Source organism: Mchenga conophoros, linkage group LG9 (genome assembly GCF_057382185.1).
Source record: "Mchenga conophoros isolate Kocher_MC1m ecotype Shallow Benthic linkage group LG9, M_conophoros_male_GT1.1, whole genome shotgun sequence".
Taxonomy (NCBI): Eukaryota; Metazoa; Chordata; class Actinopteri; order Cichliformes; family Cichlidae; genus Mchenga; species Mchenga conophoros.
In genome coordinates this window covers 23,629,591-23,651,835 of record NC_140534.1, presented here as the reverse complement: position 1 = coordinate 23,651,835, position 22,245 = coordinate 23,629,591, and the positions used below count along the sequence as shown (strand labels likewise).

Genomic DNA, 22,245 nt, shown 5'->3' with positions numbered 1-22,245 from the left:
AGCCCTGACCCAGCCACCATTCAGCCAGGTCCTGCTTTAACATCTTGGGATCTCAACTGGGATAACAGCCCAAACCATCTGAAGTTACAGTCTCCAGAAGGTCACTCTGATCACTGACTAGTGGGCAAATGCACCACAGGAGTCTTTCTTTTCAGGGAGGAGAGGGGGGTAATAGATTTCCCCTTTTCAGCATGCTGAGCTCATTACCATAGCTTGACTGATTCTTCCCCTCCTGCTATAGAGATTAGGGCCTGTTGTGATGTGTGCTTGCTCATTCCAGCCTGATGGTACTGAAATTGCAGAAACAAAACTATTTTAATGTTAGTAGGAGTATAAGACATCTTATACTTACAGTATATATGAGTGGCTACCAGATGCTGTGCGCGGTGTGTTTGTTTCTTTACTGTGAGCAGTAGCTCTGGGTCCCATTAAATGCAGGGAAACAAAACAAGTGCCACTTTGCTACCGTTTTTGCTGATTCCATAGTTTGTGTTTCATTTAAAACAATCTAAGTCCACGGGGGAGTACATGGGAGGGTCTTTGCCGGCTAAAGAGACTGTGTCATTCCACAAAGGCAGACTGGTTCATCAGCCACTCTCTTGGTCGCTTGTCTGGGCTTGCATTACCACAGGCACCCCCTCCATCCCACCACACACAGACATGCACACAATTTCTTCCTCCCTCTGTCCTCCCTGTGAGGCCTCTTTTGCACTCAATGACTTCCATATGGAGGCCTCCCTTCCTCTCACAAAGTAAATATTTATAGCAGTGTGAATAATGCTGCCATCTTTTTTTTTTTTTTTTTTTTTTTACTTGTTTCTTACTAACTACACTGAGATGTCTCTGAAACAAAGAAAAAATCCTAATATTTTTTTTCTTTTTCGGGAAAAGATGGAAGTTCTAAGGGAAACCATGTAATCTAAAAAAGGAATGACTCCAGTAAATAGCACTTAGCTCAGCATAATAAGAATGTAAATTTATGCTCATTGTTTTCCACTAAGAACCCAGTTGGTCATATTTCTGATGACTGTTCTTATTGCAGAGTCATAAACGTTTTTTTTTTTTTTAAATTTGTATTCTCAGCATCTGTAGCAATCAAAGTGTCTCTGTTGTAATTATGCCTCTGGCTTGTTTTTGTTCCATAACGGCTCTGTTTGCATTTGCTTCATGTTTCTCCTAGTGCCATCACCACCTACACCCAGATGAATGCAGGACTCATCTTCAACCCCACTGCCTTTCTCCACGCCTTTGTTTTTTTTCTCATAGTGCTCATTGGCTCCTTCCTCTTAGGTCTCATTTTCACAGTAATAACAGCCCTCATATCCTTTTCATCCCGTCCCATCTCTGCCTCTACACCCCAGACTCAATTATCACCTCAGCATCCGCCGCAGTATATCCTGTTCCTCAACACTATAATTGCTTCTCTAACAAACCCCTACTGTACCACTTTTACCAACAAAAGCGATGCAGCTAAAGTCTAAAGTGCTCCTGCGACATTAATGGCTGCAGAGAGGTCGTCAATCAAGCCAATAGCCTATGATGAAGTTTCGACTTGCGCCGTTGTCCGGCGTTTCTCTCTGATCTTCAAGTAATTAGACTTTAGGATGAAAAATGGGTATGTGTCATGAGGGGTTTGGGCCAGGACTCAGCTCTTATTTACAGTGACTAATCTCTGGGTGTAGGCAAACCACAAAGTGAGCATTTATTAGATTTTGCTGATGCTAACCATAGCAGCATCCTGCTCTTGTGTCTGCTATTTGTTAAAGAAATTCACCTTGATGTGTAGTTGCTCATTTATCTTTTAATTAATAACCACACCTGTCCTTATTAATTACAAAAACAATCAGGCTTAAGAAGGTGTATTTTTATTATTGCATGCCCGAGGAGTATTTTAAGCGCAGCCTATTAAATACCCTTCAGGCCTAACTTTGTAATATTTCCAGTAGCCAAACTTACCCTTCGTTTCTTTCTATGTGGCTGTCAGAAATATGAAAATTCTAGTGCCTACTGTTTTGCCCAGAACACCGTGTAAAATATTGCTCTATGGTTTGCACCCAAGCTTTGCCGGAGGGGATGTGGGACAGTGGAGCTCACTGCCCGCGTTTACTCTGTATGGGCGATCCCCTGGCTTGTTGAGCACTATTTGCAGTTGCTTTATTTTTGCAGGCAGCGTACCACAGTTTCTCCAGACTGTAGCACTGGAATGCACTTGTGCAACAGTGGGAAATTTGTCCTGCATTTGCAATATGAACCCTGGCCTGATGCAAAGTGTTAAATACTTCATGATTATCTTATGTATCTTTAACTTTCATTTCACCTCACCAAATTCACTCGGCTGCATGAAAATCCCCTGCTGGAAACGTCAGTCTTCTTCTTGCTGTCCTGGAGCAGCTACCTCTCGGCTGAAGCCTGTGGGCTATCAGGTGAACACTGTGTGACTTATGTTGTTTGTGTGTCTGTGGCCATGTCAGTGCTCTGGGTAGCTGCCCTTCTCCCCTCAGGCGTCTCTTCTCAACTGCTCCCGCTGGCTCGCATACTGCTCTACAGTATCAGTGACACCCAGCATCTGTTTGACTGGCTTCAAGGCATTTTCTGTTTCCACTCACACTCCAAAAACCTGGAAATAATGTGCGCACATACTGCTGTCCAGTCATGACCATCTGCACAATTCCCTGCTTGCATACAAGATTCAGTTTTTTGGGTTTTTTTGTCAATCAACCAACACTCCCTGTACAGTCAGTGATCTCTCAGTCAGATGCACTCTTTAACCAACAAAGTGTTTTGCATTGTTCCAAGAATCTTCTCATCACAGACAACTGGAAGTACCAGTCCTATTCTTCTTACTTTAAAATAGCTGCTTCTCCCTGAGAACGCTTGTAGTTTTAGTTTGGAGATGACACCACTTACAGGTCCTTACCCAGAGTGGCTGCTCTTTAAGAAAGTCAAAGTAATGACGTATCTTTGCAAGCTCATGTTTGGAAAAGACCATTTCTCGACTCTGCTGCCTAGAATTGTCTTCTGTTTCTTTACTGATGTGGTGTAATGTTGTTTTGAAATATAAGTCGAGTATACATTAGCGCACATTAGTATTAATGCTCTCTCTTCCTTGGCACTGCTCCCTGTGGCCTGTGGAGGCAGAGAAGATGGTTTTAATGAAAAAGCTTGACCTTTGTCCATTAAATTCCAGATGCCCTGTTTATAAAGCGCATTTTAAATACTGCCCAGTGTGGGAGTCGCACCACAGAAAAACCTCAGTCGGTAATTCTCAGAGCCTCTAGTTTTCTAGTGGAAGTATATTTCTACATGCATTTCCTGGGCTGGTTTTAATACTTTGTTTTGACCTGAAACCTTTACTGTTATAAAATCTAGTTTAATGCTGATATTGTTGTCTAGGTAGTGAAAATTACTGTTTCGGTGATGAATGGTACCCTATACCCTATACAGCATTAACGGTAAAGGCGTTTAATGGTCGCTTTGAGATGAGGCAGCACATCATACCAAAGAATGCAATGACTGATGCGAGTCCTCCCTGGTGTCCTTTGGTAATCGAGGCTCTTTCTGTCTCTGTTAATTGCTAGAGTTTAGTGAGGGTGTGTCTAATGACCCTCAGCCTTGCAGGGAGCCCTGCTGTCATTAATCTTATGCCCCTCACAACTGCTCATTATGAGAAGCATCTAATCTGTTGCAAAGTGCTCTGTGTGGAAAAGACTTAGAAAGAGACTTAATGCAGCAGACAGGTGATGTGTTATCTCTGTCAGTGTTATGTAAACCAAGGACGATGTTGTTGCCCCCAACCAAATGGAACCAAAATGAGATCTGCCACGATGGCGTGCTCCATTAGATGGCGTTGCACAATGCTAAGAGGTATATTTTGACCAAGCATTACTGGAACTAGCATAGTGCAGGTCCATGTCAGCATCCCGATGTAAAGGCGGATGGTGAAGAGAGACTAATGGACTGGCTTAATTTAGCAGTCTGAACCACAGCTGCTATTTTGTCTCTGCTGCCATATTTATTACAGCCAACCCTGTCTTCTACCTATTGCTATACCCATCGCAGCAGTTTCACATTTTTCCACCTTCTGTTATTCGCTCAATGCGAAGGAAGCTAAAATGTGAAATCGAATTTCTGCAATGAACCAAGCGTGTCCTGCGAGGCAGCAGCCCACCTTTCATGCTTTGTGCTTCAAACTCTAGCTCTCTGGTCCAACCAGCCTCCCCTGTGAGCCTAATCACTCTCTCCACCCTCTGTCTTAGGAGCAGAGGCTGCTGTCTGTACGTCTTTCCCTTTTGTACTTTGCTTGTCGTGCATTTGTTTTTTGTTAGTATCTCCTCCCACGCAACTGACATTGTGATTGTGATTATATCACTTTTAAAACTTTTTTTTTAATCGTTTCCAGAGCCTCATGTATCTGGACAAGTAAATGTTTTTATCAGATATATAAATATGCTTGAGTTGGTTTGGGCAGCACATTTTTATTGGAACCAGGAGAGTGGGTGGATGCAAGGTTGGGCTGGTCTGATCCGGTTAATTTTTATATGAGTGGCTGCACACAGGAGGGCTTAATTTTTGGATGTTATAAACCAGTGCTTACATGAATTACTCTAACAGTGCTTTTATTTAATTTATCTTTGTCCTCATCTCCCCACTTTTTTCTGAATGTCGGCATCTCTGGCTTGTTAACAAAAAAACATGGATTGAACCATGGAGACAAAAGCTCTTTTCAGAAATGATCCTCCTGTGATGGTAGAACCTCCTACACCATATTCTCAGCGTGACAAGTCTCAAGCCTCTGTGTGTTAAGCAGCTCCCAAACATACAGATTCTCTCATCCTGATTACTAATATATGCACATATAAGTGGTTTTGCATACTTTCAGCTGATCAGATCCGGCGCATTATCAACTCCCTGCTGTTGACAGGATTCTCATCTATGAGCTTTGTCCACAAAATGTAAATGTTCACATTTAGAAGATGCTGTGGATGTTTGGGGGGGTGGTGGTGGTGGTGGGGGGGGGGCTATATCATTTTTGAATTTTCATTCATTTCAGAAGTATTGTTTATCTTTCAGGTATTGTGGCAGTGATGTTTTGCGGCTTGAGTCAGGCAAGGTACACAGTTCTCAACTTGTCCTCTGAGGGCAGGGCAAGGATCAAGCAGGTGGGTTAACGGAGCGCAACTGAAACTTGTTTTCCTTTTGCTTGACAGTCATTTTTAGTCTTCTCGTTTGTGTAGAATGACTCTTGTCGCCAGCATTTGCAGTTCGCGCTCATTAATTGCCATTAGTGCTCAGTTGTCCAGCGGGCGTCCGTGTGGGACATCAGTCTCCAGCTATCTACTTAAAAGGCTGAGCACAGATGGAGGCTAGCACACTGTCACACTTTGCCAGCAAGCTTCATAGAGGAGCAAAACAAATCAGAAGTACACACATATACTTATTTGTGCATTTATTATTCATTATCAGCACCATAGTGCAGCTAACTGTTTATCACAGACACTCCTAAAAGGCAGCACAGTTGAAGCCTCTGCCTATAAAGTGGACTGGCTATGCAGGAGAGCATGTTCACTTGGCAGAATGCCTCTATCTGTATTTTTTAGGGTTTATACATGCAGCTTATGGTAAAATGTGATTGAGTGTATACAGGCAGTAGTTGAATAGCTAGTGGGACCGATACTTTTCTTTCTATGATCCCCAAAAAGTGCACTTATTCAGCTGGATATCTTTTTTTTTTAACCAGAGCTCTAAATCATATAAGAAATAAAAAATATGGTTAATGAAATTGTATCATCTCTTTAATGCCATTGCATGAACAGTATATGACACCAAAGTTCCTCAGCTTGGCTTAGAACATGACAAGCTGGAGCCTGAGTCGATGAGTTGTAATAATCTTCTAATAAAAAGCAGAGTTCATTCATTAGCATATGACTTTTTGGGTCCCTAAAGATGTGCTGTTTTATCCCCAGTACGCTTCAAACGAAATTATTTCACACAAAGATGATGACAAGAACATGTCTGCTGTTACAGGAAACCACATTATGCCCTCGAGCTGTAGATGTTTGCAGTTGCCGCCTCAAAGGGAATAACATAAACACTGGATTTGTCGTGTTTGTACAGATCTAATGCTATTTATCCATTCCTCTACTTCACTTTCAGCCATCTTTCGGCACACAAAGTTGTTTTTTCAGAGGATGTCACTCATTGTGTACTCAGTGCTCGGCTGATTCTGACCCCTACCTTAACCTTAATATGGCCTAACCATAAACACTCACTTGTGCCCTGCTTGTTTGGCCCATTTGTCCTCAAGGGGAGGCAGATACCCAGAATGAAACTCTGTAAATAGATTTATGTGTTTCTAACAGCAAGCATACACACATCTCTCTCATGATCCTCTCAATTCCTTTTATAATTTGCAGCTCTTTGAAGTCTTCAACTTCCTCGGGGAGATTTCCATCTTCGGCTACATGGGATATATATTGTTGAAGTTCACTTGCCATAAATTTGAACCATACTTCATTTCTGGGGCACTTGTATCCTTTTCTGCTGTATGACAGAGGACTTTACCCCCTGTTGTGCAGCTTCTGAATTCCACTCCCATCTCAGGAATAGGACTCAGTTCTGTCTCCTATTAGTTTAATGACAAGTCATTTAGTAGATCATACTGGTTATCCTGTTGTATTTCTTGCTACCTCATTGCAATACTGTTACTTCCCCAGTCCTTGGGGGAGAGAGGGAGGGGCGGTGATCTTGAGAGCTCTGCAAATGTCATCCAGCTGGTTTCCGGCAGTCAAGATCTCTACAGATTCTTATTGTTACTGATGTTTTTGTTTGGTTTTTCTTTAGCAACGCTGTAATTAAACTGTTTAAATCTTTTTGCTGTTTAAAATAATCTTACCGTTCTTTCATTTAGCGGATTGAAGATGACGCTGTTTTAGCTTTTTCTGCATCTTTAACACGATGTAAAGATTTACGCTTTCTGTTCTGTCTTTTGCACAAAAATGAGAAAATATTGATTGGTTGCATTTCAAATATGAATCATATTGTGAATGTGAATAACGAAGCACAAAATTAATCAGCAAAAATATTCCAGCTATCGTAGAGCAAGCAGCCCCACCCCGGACAAGTTTTAGGGCTAATGCAGAGAGACAGACAACCATTCACACCTACAGCCAGTTTAGAATCACCAATTAACATGAATGTGTTTGGACTGTGGGAAGGAGAATATGCAAACTCTACACAAACGAGCCCTAAGCTGCCTGGCTGATTTGAATCTTCTTGGTGTAAGACATCAGTGCTAACTATCACACCACCGTGCCGCCTCACGTTTATCTTATAGCAACGAAAATGAGAGAATTTGCCATTTTTCTTACTTTTCTGTCACTTTACAGTGTTTAAAATTAGACCAAAAAGCTGTTACATTAATCAGCTAGTCTTGACATCTAGATGTTTATGCTGTTTAGCAGAAAAAAATCACAGTTGATATCAAAAATAAATGCCAGGTTTTGAAAAAAATATGCTCGGAGACATCCAACGATCATAGCTTCTGTCTAGATTTAATATTTTGCATATAGTGTCAAATATGATACAGGAAGAAATCCATCACAGGCAGGAGATGCATATGTTTCTCCCCTGGCAGCAGCCTCTGTAGACCAGAGTACAATGGCGATAGAACTCGAGTCATCTTATCAAAAAACGATCTGCTCTTTAATGATAAATAGAAAAATCTTACTATCATAACAGATGTCTCGTGTTCAGAAGCTTTATTGTATCCGTCAGCTTTGCTTTCTGAGAGAAATGATTGGGCAGTGATGGACTGATGGCTGCTTGCTGTACAATTGTCCTTTCCTGAGAGCTGGCACGACCATAGTGTATGCTGGAGGAGCGACTCTAGTGGCTGCACTCCAAGGAGCTGTTCTTTCACAGTCCAGTGCCCAGATGGCCAGCAATTATTATTACAATCCATCTTCTACCATAGGGTCAAAGGGGCCGTAGAAATAGTTGACTGAGCAGATTCTTTATTCCAGTACTCTTATGTCCAGCAAAAAAAGAAAGAAAGAAAAGAAACAAATGATTTGAGCATTGGGTCTGATTTCTTTAAAATGTGTTTTTGGCAATCCGCCTTCATTAGATGGAAGTCAGGAAATGTGGGGAACAAGTGCACAGGAATTTAATCGGAGTTTTAAAAAGCTCCGGCTAGCTATCTACATATACAGGAAGATCAACCGGATGGACAAACATGAATAAGTGGATGTCGGTTTCCAGTTTTACGGCTCTAAAAGTGTCTATGAAAAAGAAATAACCCCAGTGATTCCACCCTGTTAATCGCTCTTTGGTTATGCTGTAGATTTTAATCGCTGTAGCTTGCAGCCTTTGCCAGTGACAATAGAGATAGGCTTTATTGGAAATTAGGCTGAGATGAAAGTGCTTAATTACCTCCATTCGAATAGCTCAGAGGCCTTTGATAAAGAAAAATGACTGCTTTTGGGAGCAGGATATTGCTTTTGAAAATCCATAGGGTGCGTGAGATGTAATATTGACTGCAGGGTGCGAGGGAGTACTGTTTTAGTAATAGCCCTGTCAGGCCGAGGTGTCCTGCCTAAAATATTGGTCCCTTTATTTATACCGTTATATTTAGACTTACTAAGGATAAACTCAAATCCCTTCTCTTTCTGATACCAAAGAAGGGTTACCTGTCTGCACAGATTAGTTTTTATGCAACAAATTTCAAAGAGGATCTTTTTTTTTCTTTTTTAAGAGTAAAGAGCTTTCCAAACCCTCTTCACTTTGGTTCACTCAGCTTACCCTTAACTTACGTCAGACTATCAAAAAGGGGAAAAAAAACCTATGAGAGGATCTGAGGCTGTATTTCTAACTTCTTCTAAAAGCATGACCGATGACGTGACGTGTATCCTGGATGGCAGCTATCTCCCTGGTAATTGTACAGATATCATCTTGATAACTTCTGCCCAGGACACTTAGCATTCAGTCTTATCCTACGTGAGACATCAAAGTGTGTGTGGAGGGCAGAGACAGCTGGCGCAGCCTGATTGGCTTCATGCCTCGGCATGGTGCCACGTTGCCGTGTTTTCATCCCAAACGGAAAATATCCAGAGACTAAATATTACGCACATGCGTAATATTTAGTGTTATTCACAGGTGGACGTCTATAGCCTGACCTCACAGTGTTGCATTTATTTATTTCTGGATGCAGAAAATTGAGCAAAAAATGTGATTACTTATCAATGATATCCAGTTAACCAGTGTGATTTACGGCACTTTTTTATTCCCCGGCAGATTTTCGACAGTATAAGACCGAATGATCAACTTTCCGTGAAACCTGCAAGTCTCATAAATGTTCTCCTTAATCTGCATTCAATGCATACAGCTGTCCGTCTTTATTTCAAGAGCATTCAACATCTACCCCTTATCTTTCCTGCTGAACCTGGGTCGCACAAACAAGATACCTTGCAAGTTCCAGCACTTCATGATGTTTGCAGGTACACTTTTCATTCTAGTTGTTGTTTTTGCTACGAGAGAAGGGGGGGAGAAGAAGAAAACTTTCACCCTGATTTATCCCATGAAAGCTCTAATTATTCCACTCTCCTCTTCGCCTGCAGCTAATGGCATGAGTAGAGATGCTGAGAAAATGTGTCCTCTGTGGAACAAGTGCGAGCTGGTGTGCGCATTAAGTCAGTTAAGGCGAACACAAAGACCAGCACCTACCTCGGGGTTTAGAATAATTCACCTTGTTGGAGGAAGAATTTTTGCATTAATCAATACTGTCTGAATTTGAGATTTATGTTTTTTAAAGAAGCTTTTTATCTATTTGTTACCTGTGAGTGGAAGCATATATAGAAGTCTTAGTCTTACTTATCTGAGGTATCTGAGACTAGCGGTTGGCACCCTGAATGATTTGATGATGCAGGAGAAGGGAACCTTTGATGTGGGGTAGCGCCACAGCAGCATGTTTCTCTGCTTGTCTGACCCACTTTACGTCTTACGTAAGGTTTCTTTATAAAAAGCTCTTGTTTTGCTATTTTTCAAAACTCCCCCACCGTCGCCGCTATCACCTCCCTCATCTTTCTTTTTTTTCTCGTGGCAGAAAAGGATTTGCTCTGGGAATTGTTTTGGCTTTAAGCATTATGTCACCACTGTACAGCAATCTTGGAGTTTGTTTCAGGGCTATTTGCTGGTCAGCAAGTGGTCAATGATAGTGACTGTCAGGGTGTTATTTGTTACCCATTGACAGAGTTATTAACTGGCTCAGTTTCTGTGTAATTGGTTGGTAGATGGTTATCTGGTGGTTTAATGGAAGGCATTAATCCAGCTGTTTGCTCAGAAATGTCTTCTCTTGCCTCAGGTTTGAGGGGGGCTGTGGCTTTTAGACTGGCTGTAAAAGTCACAGCTAAGGAAGTGAGTCACACCATCTTCACCACCACCCTGCTGATGATTGTCTTCACCATCTGGGTACTTGGTACGGCTGCTGATCCCATGCTGCGGCGTCTGGACATCAGGTTGGTTCAAACACCTTGTCGAGTGATACAGATAGTGGGATGCGCGAAAGACCTGTCGTCCTGTCTCTCCATCTGCCCATCTGTGTCTTCTTCATTTGTTCTGCCAGTGCCCACAAATTTACTTAATTAGACTCTCACATGTATTCTCTCTCAAAATACAACAGCTCTTTGTAAAAGGAGCACATTTGAATTCTGAAGCCCCCTCCTCTTCTTCCTCACCATCCACACACAGCCTTTGTGCAAACGTGCCCTCCATTAGTGACTGGCACAGCTGGAGTGCACAGGTGCTCCACACAGATAATAGTAAAATATGTGCTCATATATATATATATATATATATGGGCGCGCATATCGAAAGATTTAAAGTCTGTATACTGCGATCAAGGCCAGTGGGTGATAATGATTAAAGAGCGCAGAAGAGGCGTAAAGGATGCAAGGCGGTAATTAGATACTTATATTGTTAAAGGGTAATCTATGGCCCAGATCACAGTGGTATAATTGACTCCCACAGTCTGTGAAAGAAGTCTGTGCGGTGTACATGGTTTCAGCTTGATGCAACTCTAAGAAAGATATCCTTACAAATCAACTAAAAGCAAAGTGTTCGGTATAATAATAGGAAGTACATAATAGTGAACACGGCCTGATTTTCAAGTATAAATGACACTTCAATAAAAATTAATAAAATGATGAATATGGACAAATTTTGTTAAGTGGAAAAGATAAACCATAAACAAATGTTGATCAAGGGCAAAAAAACAACAAAAAACAAAACAGTAAAAGAATATACAGTAAGTAAAGAAGAGCTAAATGTGTGCCTGAGGATCTTAGGATGAGATCTGGCTTGTAGGATTGCGTCAGTCCAGCTGTACAGTAGGTCCAAAAGCTCCTTTGATGGGAAATTGAAACACACAGCAGCACAATTTGTGATGAGAAGCAAAACCTGGAGCTAACCTGCTGCTAATGAATTGCAGATTGGCTTTTGTAATTGAATCTAGTTGTTCATTTGAGCTTTTATAGTCAAATAAGCTTCATTTAATTGTAATTCTACAGTTTATGAACCAGAGAAAGAGCCAGTATCCGTGTGAGATCTCCCCGGGTGCTGGATTTGTATCCACAAACCCTCCTCTTTTGTGTGGTACAAGCTGAACTGCTTTGCGAACGTTTTAAGGCATTTGGCTGTCCACTAATCAAGCAGTTCAGTCCTCAGCCACTCCGCATACTGAAGTGTCCTTGAGCGAGACACTGAGTTGCAACCAAAGGACGGCCAGTGCCATGGAGAGCAGATTTGCCAACATTTGTGGGACGAGAAACATTTTGTAAAGCTTTTTGTACAGCTAAAGTAAAAAAAACAAAACATATACAAAAATCAGACACTCTATTAGGTACACTTGCTCAGTTAACTGATAATACAAATATCTAATTGGCCAATAACGTGGCAGCAACTCATTTACACATGTAGATATGGTCAAGACAACCTACTGAATTCATCATGGAGCATCGCAATGTTTCAGAAACTGCTGATCTACTCTCATTTCCACCCACAACCATCTCTAGCTGGTTAAATCATGTATATTTCTTTAATTTGATTTGTACTGGCATGTACTGTGAATCTTTACATCCATTATGTTAGACCCTTACATTTAGAGAGAGCTGTTGAGTTGTATTGCTGTTATACCTCCCACTCCCTCCCTTCTTCTTGCTTTTGTGTCTGTGTACATACTCTACATGTGCACCTGTGGATATTTGTCCTGAATAATGCATCTGCCCGCTGTTTATCCACATGACATGACTGTCTTTATGAGTAGTCATTCCGTCAACGCATCACAGTACAGTGCGTCGTGCCTCCAGGGCTGTCATGTTTCAGAGAATAACTCTTTTCCTCACTTCCCATCCCAAACTCCCACGACTGCTTCCCTCTTCATCTCCCTTCCCTCAACCGATTGCATGAAGTAAAGGGACAAGAAGCAATTTTGAAAGACTTCATTTTGGTGAATAATACATTACATTTCTTCACCTGGAGCAAATTTACCTCCTATTCCATCTTTGAAATATAAAGTGGTTTTGTGGAGGAGTCTTTGAAAGTTGTACTCTGTGTAAAATTATTTCTGTATATACAGTGCAAGAGGGTGTGCAGAGTTAGAAAGAACTTGAAAAACACAAGAAGCTATAACTTGTAAAACTAAGGAGAAATATTTGGGAGTCTGCACTGCCTCTTGGTCAGAAAGCAAAGGTACAAAAATCTGTATGTAAAGTGCTATTTATAAATGCTACGGCGAGACTTCTTTATGTCGTATTCTCTTCTATTATAGGTAATTTGCTACTGAAAAGATATGTGGGTGCATAAAAGCATATCAGAGTGCTCTTACATGCGTAGACTTGTGAAAAACTTAAGCACACCCTTTCTGCCTCCATGGGAATTAAATGGGTAACCAGCAGCCAGGTGCTGTTAATCAGATGCACTTGATTAACTGATAATCAGCAAGTGTGAGCAGCTCGATAAAACAGAAGTTTTGGCAGTTTTGCTTGTATGGAGCGATCAGGTATGTGCTAACAAAATTACATAATTTTCCCAGGCGTGGACGTTACAGGGAAAAAAACAACAACACAAGAGATACTGTCTGTGAGTCTACAGACCTTAAATGTTAAAGTGCATGACAGAAAAATAGTTTAGTTAAAAGACTGAACAAATATGGTTTATTTGGATAGTTACCTGGAGAAAGCCTCTTCTATCTAAAAACAACATGGGAGCACAGCTTAGCTTTGCAAAGTTGCATCTGAACAAACTTCAAGACATCTGGAAGCAATGTCCTTTGGACGGACGACATCAAAGCAGAGATGTTTGGCCATAATGTGCAGTACCATGTTTAGTAAAAACCAAGCACAGCATATCAGCGTGAACACCTCATACCAACTGTCAAGCACGGTGGGGTACTTGACAGTTGCCATTTGGATTTGTTTTGCAGCAAAAGGACTTGGGCAGCTTGCACTCATTGAGTTTATTATAAACTCTGTATACTAAAGTATTCTAGAGTCAAATGTGAGACCATCTGCCCATCACCTAAAGCTTGGTCCAGATTGAGTTGTGCAACAGCACAATGCTCCCAAACACAGCCAAGAGTCTGCAACAGAATGGCTGGCAAATAAAATAATCATGTTTTTGCCTTTGCCCTGTTCAAGTCTGGACTTGAACCTGATTGAAAAGCTCTGGCAGGACCTTAAGAGAGCTGTGCGTAAAGGAGTGCCTTCAAACCTCGATGAACTGAAACAATGGTGTAAAGAAGAGTTGGCCTAAATTCTTCCACAACCATGTGAGAGACAGAAAATGATTTCTTCCAGTTACTGCTGCTCAAGGTGGTTTAACAAGATAATGAGGGCATGGGGTGTTCTTTGTTGTTTCACTGGACTTCATAGGAAACTTTCATTTTTTTACATGACTGCCTAAGACAGGAAATGACCAGATTATCTGTCAGTGAAGGTTGTTTACAAACTGACATCAGAATTTTATCTCTCATTATAAAAGATACTGGGAGTTTTCTAACCACAAAGTGGACACAAGAATTCAAGAAGGACAAAGAAAGTAGCTTTTATAGCCAGGCACAAATGGGGGAAAATGTATTTGATTGCACTGTTTTTTTCCCTCTATTCTTCTATCTATAGAGGCTCACGTTGTGCTACACAGACACACAAACAAGTACACGAATACAAATCCATTGATGCATGCTACACACGAGTGAGCTGAGCTTAGAGGGGGTGAAGAGTCTTTTAGACTGCAATGTGAAATTCATGTGCTGCATGCTTAGATAGACTGTTAAAACCATGGACCATATGAGCACTGTGTAATAAAAGACTCCCTCAGTTTTCAGCTCACTGTCCAGACATCACACTTCACTTGATGAAATGTGCTTTTAAAGCTAGACTGTCTCCCAGTCCTCCTCTCCCTCTACAGTTCCTCCATTTCAGTCTCAATTTCAGGGTACATTATTGCCCACACTCACAGCAGCATGAGTTTCATCATGATGCCACAAAATAAACTGATTATTTACACCTTACTGCACGTGGTAATGAAAATGCTATTTTTCTTGATCGTACAGTCCCTTGTAATTATTGATATATTGAGACGCAACTGCAAAGCCGTGTAATCGTTATATTCTCTGGTTCTCCTCCTCTGCATTGTTGCGCTTCTTTCGTAAGCTCAACGGCAACCTCCAGAGATGTTGTTGTACTCAGCAGGGGGTGCAACACAAATTTTGGAAGACCAACTCCCAAAATAAAGACTCCAAAAATAACATTAAAAAGGAACAAAAAAAGGGGGTTCTGTTTTCACTGAAGTGCAATCAAGTGCAGGAGGAGCTAACCAACCAAAGATGAAAGCTCAACCTTGATGCAGTGCAGTAAAGTCTGACAGCAGGAGGAATTTTATTGTTATTGCAAAGCCAGTGTTTAAACATTGGGGCAGATTGCAGTGGACTTCAGAACAAGTTACTTTCAAATCATTTTTATTTTTGCTATATTCATCTGATGCATGGCACCGATAATTATAACAGCTATAAATAGTTGACATAATTATATGTTGGCCTGTGGAAAAAACAAAACGCAGAGACACACTCAGATGCATAGTGTGTGTTCTCAGTCTCGGTCCGTCTCCTCGGCTTTAATGTGGGCTGGAGGTGGCAGGGTGCCCCTTGGGGGATTTGAAACTCAGTCACAGTGAGCAGTCTGGGGCCAGTAGGCTTTGAAGAATAGCCAGTCATGTCCTCTTCAAGCCATTTCAGTTTGAATGTCATCATTTTCCTCAATCACTGTTATTATTTATGATCATCTATTACTAGCAGTGAACTGGTGCTTTGCATACTCATGCATTTATTGGCAAAAAAACATACATTGCTTAAAATTACTAAACCAACGCACAATGTAAGGTTTATGCCACAGCTGCCCTAAATTAACAGTACTGGTAATTACCAGAATACGTCTTTGTGTTTTTAATGTTTTAATAAAAATGTGAGTTCAGTCAATTCAGTCATTTTTAATTAGTTTTGAAGTAATACCCCCAAAGAATCAAATTTTGGGGGAAACACAGGTTATTTCTATCAACATAAGCTCTGTGCATAGCTACAACAAGGAGGCTAACTTGTGACAGAAAGCATAGTGAAAATTAACTGCCAGCTATCACTATTAACAGTATCATTGTAAGCATTTTACTAAAATCTCAGCTCTTGCATTGTACAGCCTCACAAAGAGCCTAGGTCGGCTATAGACTTGTGTAACCTGCGTTCTTCATGTCGTGAAGATGATTGATCGAGGATGTGAGAAGAGAAGAAAGCTCCCATGTATCCCATTTGCCCTTTGTGAAATTATGCCATTTCAAAATACTTCATGGTGCCTATTGAGGGCAGGCTTTGCTCTCTGCTGCGTGTGTGTGTGTGTGTGTGTGTGTGTGTGTGTGTGTGTGTGTGTGTGTGTGTGTGTGTGTGTGTGTGTGTTATGCCTTAGCCTCAAAATTTGGAGGCTAAGGCATAACAGCTGGAGTCTGGCTAATGACTGGCCTGCTTGTTTTGAGAGGACAGATGGACGGGTGGAAAACTGATGTCACTTACTCTCCTTCATGCCCCACTGACCTCTTATCTCTTTCTCACTCCCTCTCGCCTTCTCTTTCTGTGCCTTTGACATCCATCTGCCTCTCAAGTGTCAATATTGGGAGCTTTAACAGCAGCTTTCATCAAATTATAATGTACATTTGCAGTTTTTGCCCTTTTCAAGTCTTATCCAAGTATTAGAACAAGACTTAACACGTGTAGATCCTCCCTCTTCATAGTAGGCTGAAGGAGAGAGGAAAGTCAGCCACATATCCTCATGTACACAGGCAAATACACACTGCCCATAATAAAGAGACGTCAACCTGATCGGAGGGAAGATACTTCAAAAAACTCCAAAGATGAATGGCTGCTGCGTAGGTTTGCCCCTTCTGTTAATGAAAGAAGACAACGGGGACAGAGAGACAGAAGCTTAAATCCATCATTGGTATATTCTTTATTCTGTTCAGTCAAAGTGATTGCTTTGCAACAAAGGAAGATGGAAAAACACAAGAAAGGTGTGTATTAGAAAACAAATCTACAACAAGGAATGACTTTGAAATTTAGACAGGGAACAAATACTATAATTTCTTCCCTTAAAAAATGCAATATATATTCAGTATTGAGATTTCAATCTTAGCTGTACAATAGCCTTGTGAACATCAGAACTTGTAAGAATGCTCGTCTTTCTTTAGTCCTTTTAATGAATAGATTGAGGGGGTTAGGTAGCTGTCTCCCTGTCAGTCTGTTTTGTCACAACAAAACACATTCATTATTAATGAAGGCCAATGATCCAGTGATGGATTGAAGCTACAATACTGAGCCCTGAACACTTTGTCACTGTTGTTTTTCAATATAAAAGGCAGCTTACTTCTTATTCTTCTTATTGTTTTTGTTTTGTTTTTGTTATCCTTACGTCTCTGTTCTCCCCATCCTTTGCTGTACCGAAAGTTAAATCTTATTTTTCATTGTATTAGTCTCATTGCTCTCACACAGTGGGGACTTGTGAGTTCAGCCAGCCGCACCAACCACTGATTAAGCTTCTGAAGTGTCCAAGAGCCGGGTTTTAACTTAACATTTCAGATGACTCTCTTCAGGGAAGAGGATCTGCCAACAAAATACACCCTTGGTCTTTTTCCAGCAGGAGCTCTCAGCTCCAAATATTCATGACCTCAAGCAGGCATTAGCCAGTTTTGTCTAGGCAAAGCAACACAACACTGATACCAGTGAAGCCTGGCAATCGCTGCTATGCTTAGGCTGAAGTTGTATTTCAAACTCATTCTGTATTTATGAAGGAGGAAAACAGTCACGGAGTTCAGCTTGTAAGGTTACAGCGTTGATGAGACTTCAGTGCCATATTCGAGGTCTTAAAAAAGGTTAGTTCCTGGAACAGGTAGGGACCTAGGTAAGGATGTTATTGAAGAGGAGCATCGTGAGACAGATGGAAGCTGGGAGATGAAGGTAAATTCTGATTCTGATGCTGATCAGACATGAAATGTTATCTCTTCACATTAGCCTGCCAGGGTTACTCTCGGGCACCAGATACAGATAGTCCTACCTTACCTTACCTGTCAACACACATAGGAGTGTAGATAGTGTGTGTGTGTGTGTGTGTGTGTGTGTGTGTGTGTGTGTGTTTTTGTGGATGCAGACAAAAAAAAGGTGATAGCTTGAGGGGAGCATCCAACCTGCTCTTGGTGTGCTGGTTTTCCTACACAGTTCAATAGGTTACTCTCATAGTGGATTGATAGTCGTAGCAGTGTGCAAAGACTAAACAGATTGCCGTGGTAACCGCATCTGTCAGATCGGCCAATACAGCAAGTTTATCAGGTGGAGATTGACTCTGGACGGAGGACTCATACACTGGAGCCCTGTGCTTCAGCTTTCACTAAAAAGGCCCAGAGGCACGACCTAATGGATATGACGTCAATACAGAGGGAGGAGGAGGACCATTAAAAGGAACATCAGGGCAAGAGAAGCAGCCACATGTGTGTGTATTCATGTGAGTGTTTCAGGGAACAATGATGCTATAAATACAGAAATAGGGACATTTCGCATGAGGTTGTAAAATATGCAAATGGAATAAACACAGGGTTTGTGGATGAACATTTTTTTTGGTCTTTTTAAAGAAAGAGGGAAACAGGTGGGGAAGAATATATTGGGACTGGATCAGTATGTTTTGTGTGTAACATTGGTAGGTGTCTGTGGGCTCAAAGAGGATCCACACATGAGTTTGCATAGTAAAATAGACGTGGGGTGCTTCTGCTGCACGCCCTCTCACGTATTCACAGATGCAAATGCTCGTGTGCGCACATTTTTCCACTCTGCTGGTGGATGAACAGTGCTATAAGAATGCAGACTGCATGGACTGCTCAGAATGAAAGCGGTAATGAGGACTGATGGATGGTATCGACGGGGCCAAAATTTGCAGCACTGCAGAGAGCTGCAGAGGTAGAGAGAGGAAGAGAGTTCGAAGCACTCTGGATCCCAGGGCTGCATCACTGTGCGTGCTGTTTACAAGGAGGCTGTGCAGTTTGTTTTTGTGTGAGAGTTGTGGGAGCTTCCTTTTGGAAGTGGAGAATGCTAATGAATTCAGCTTTCCCAGCATCCCCAGCTGCCTCGCGACCTCACCTCTCAATCACTCGTAATGGGTACCTTTTATTTATAGAGCCATTATTTTTAGCCCTCTATAATTTCAGCCGTCTGCCTCTTGAAGAATTAACGGCAGGCACATTGGAAGGAAAGATGGAGAAAGAAAATGAGAGAGAGACAGCCAAAAAAGATTGAAAGAATCAATTGAGTCAAGTTCATTTTTGTACTGCATAAAAGAAAATGATTTTCTTTACAACCTAGTTCTTATTTTCACAGTTTGGGCCTTCGTTTTTTATGAATTATGAAAACATTTTACTCACAGCTTAATTGGCAAGACTTGGAATGCAGCACTGAAGTCAAGAAGGTGAGACACATTAAAAATCTACATCTTCATATACTGTCTGGGACATCTCTTTGAGGCTGTAACTTTCCAAAGTGATGCTTCGAGTTGAATGTTTATGTCAGCATGCAAACATTTAGAGAAGCTCATTTCCCTACACAGCACTTTTTTGCCTAGATTTTATTACAAAATAACTAAAAATATCAAGTTATTTCCTCAATTATGAGCTATTTTAAGTTTGAGTCAGGAAGTGGTAAAATTTGAGATACCTAATTCAAAATGCCGACTTATGGGTAGCAAAGAAAACATTTGATTTGATATATATATCAAAGGCTAGCCACAAGGCTAAAACCTAACCATTTGATCCGAAATCTGCACTCTTAGTCCCAACTGTTATTTCTAGAGTCAGGAAATCATCACCCAGAGAGAGGACAAAAGTGCTGGTCAAATGTGGACTCCCAATACACAGATGAGGAAAGAAGGAAAAATGTATTGTTTCAGCAGATAGAAGGGAGCTGAGTGTCTGTGTGGGGTGGTGGCTAGAGACAGAGAGCGAAATGGATGCAGACTAACTCACTGAGAGACAATCAAGTGAAACGGGAGAATGAGTGCTGGGAACATGGTCGTTTATTCGGCCTCGAAAGCCTCCGAGCATTGGCACTGCACAAATCAAGCCCATACAATCAAATCATCATTGAAGGCATCTGTGCGAACCAACCAGCACATAGCTATGGGTGACACTTCACCACAGAAATGTGGGTTTGTGTGTATGTGTGCCCAGCATCTGAGTGTACGGCCTCCTGACTGTTAGACCCCTGCCCCAAGGCAGAACCAGAGGAAAAGGAGAACAGTCTTGGCAGCCATTGAGTGCGCCATCTGTTCCCGTGGATGTGGTCAGTCTGAATTAGACCCTTCTGTATCTCTTGCACGCTCAAACACACACACAGAGATAAACAATCCCGTCTTGTTTCTGCTTGCTTTCTCATCTACTGTATTTCATGGGGCACAGTACATCTGGCTGTCCAGGCTGCCACGGCCCCCTGCCCATGTGTCTGGACTTCTGTTCAGAGGGTCCGTGGTTTCAGGGGGAGCAAAGGCAAAAAAAAAAAAGAAAAAAGAAAGGAAGGGTTGGGGCTGGGGAGGACTCATATCGATTCATACCCGCCAGCAACGCGCCAAGAAACTGCTTTCATAATCCTCCCTCTTAAATAATTCACCACTCGCCCTCAAAATTTCATCAGCACCTACATATAGAGAACAATCTCCCCCACAGCAGCAGCAGCAGCAGCATTTTGAGGAAGGTAGAGGATGATGAGGCAGCAGATGAGTGAGCAGGTGGAAGATAGCCTGTTGATAATATCCCTGTCAAAACCCAGAATCAGCTATCGCAGGCCACTTGTGTGGCTGCAATACATTCATCTGTGCATCTCCAGACATGACAGTATACCAGTTTTTGAGACGTGCGATTTATCAGATACATTTGACTAATGTTCAGACCAGCTGGCTGCAGTCGTAGGAGACAAATTTTACATTGTACAGCCGGCATTATGGAGCAAAGTACTCTATACTGAATAATCTAAAAGCAGAGTGCTGTTAACCATTCAACCATTCCTACAGTTGCCTCTGCAGTGGAAAGAAACAAGCCCATTTCCCTGGGCAACATATAAAATACAAAACAGGATGAAGTTATTGGAATTGCTTTGTCAAGTTAGTCTTGTTACCAGTGATTTCTTTCTCTGAGATTCTCCTGATGTATTTAGGTGGTGTCGGCAGACATCACCCTTGATCCTCAACAAGAAAGAGATGGCAGCATCCAAATACGACAACCAAAGATTAAGACATCCCCTTAGAGCCTGCCGTGGCTCAAAAGAAGGCACTTGATCTCATATCCTTTAGGGTAGTTTGGCAGGAGTGAGAACAGGAAAGAAGGAGAAATCAAGACATGCTAAAGGGGTTGTTCTGCCCCAAAGGTATGAATGATGTAGCAGTTGCCGGCAAATGCCACTAGACTAGTAACAGACTTATTGAAAGATTAATAAATTTGTGATTAAATCTGGTTTGATTTCCCTGATGCCAACGCGGTGACTTGTCAGCAGTAATGCAAGAGGCGAATAATATATTTTCAATCACTTTGTAAGTTATTAACAGTCATTATTCAAGTTGATGTCATAAAGCAGTTCAGCCTTCAGCTCAATATCTGAGCATCTTTACTTTTTACTTCTTTACTTACTTCACAAAAACTCACAGCCACTAGTAGTTCTTGCCAAACTCACCTTTAACTTTCTTTAGCATTGATAATATTATCACTATGCATGTAGACCCTCTAAGACTAAAATAAACATTGTTAAAAAAGAATTCATGTTGGATTTGTGCAGTATTGGGATGTTACGTTGCATCCTTTTGGACAGTTACTGTCCCGCAAAGTCCACGAGACTAAATTTAGTTTCCTTATGACATGCTGAGACATGCAGGTGGACAGCAAGAGGGGAAATTAATTCTGTACAATAATAATATCTTTGGCTCGCACAGGCTTCTCCACTCCCAGCCATCTTTGGATACCTCCAGCAACTCAGCTGGCTACAAAGCTAAAAACGCTCCTTCCTGCTGAAGTGACACTGTTTCACACAGTGAGGAAATACTGACATTCAGTAATAATATTCTTTGTTGTTTTTTACATTGCTTTGTATATAATATGATGCACAGCAGGATCTAGATAGAAGATGGCATTGTGCTATGGTTAACTTGTTCTAAGATGAGAAAATAAATAGTCAAAAATACATATAAATATAAATTTCCTACTACGTTATATTGAAAAATTGTTATTTTTCCAACATTTCATTTATCTGATAGTGCCTACACTTTCTTTTACACTCAAAACAGCTGAAACATAAGCTATAATGGATTTATCTAACAAAGTAGTTTGAGCAGAAAGCACCTTTGTAACTGATCACATGTAATACTACTGATCATGATCCTGAGTTTTATACTCAGGATTTTGAGTACTTAGTTTGTATCCCCTAGTTTAGGATTTACAATATTTTATTATTAGTGGTATTATTACTGTTTTTATTTTGTTAATCATGATTAGGGTTTATATCTCATTCCACACTACTAATGTTAGGTTGCTACATATATGTGTGTGTAGTCTGTGTATTGGTTAGTTACTTTGTAACCCTTTGTCTTGTTATCTAGATTCGATTCACCTGTGCGTACATATGGACTTTGGGCATTT

General features: G+C 41.2%; 1 pseudogene across 1 annotated transcript in view; it reads left to right on the top strand.

Moving 5' to 3' along the window:
• LOC146567298 (sodium/hydrogen exchanger 9-like) overlaps positions 1 to 22,245 on the top strand; it is a 62,835-nt pseudogene that overhangs the window by 20,797 nt on the left and 19,793 nt on the right. Inside the window, exons 7-12 of the transcript XR_014893899.1 lie at positions 1,181 to 1,319; positions 2,318 to 2,423; positions 5,071 to 5,159; positions 6,414 to 6,527; positions 9,383 to 9,494; positions 10,358 to 10,511. The product of XR_014893899.1 is annotated as a sodium/hydrogen exchanger 9-like (transcript). The remainder of the gene's footprint in view (positions 1 to 1,180; positions 1,320 to 2,317; positions 2,424 to 5,070; positions 5,160 to 6,413; positions 6,528 to 9,382; positions 9,495 to 10,357; positions 10,512 to 22,245) is intronic.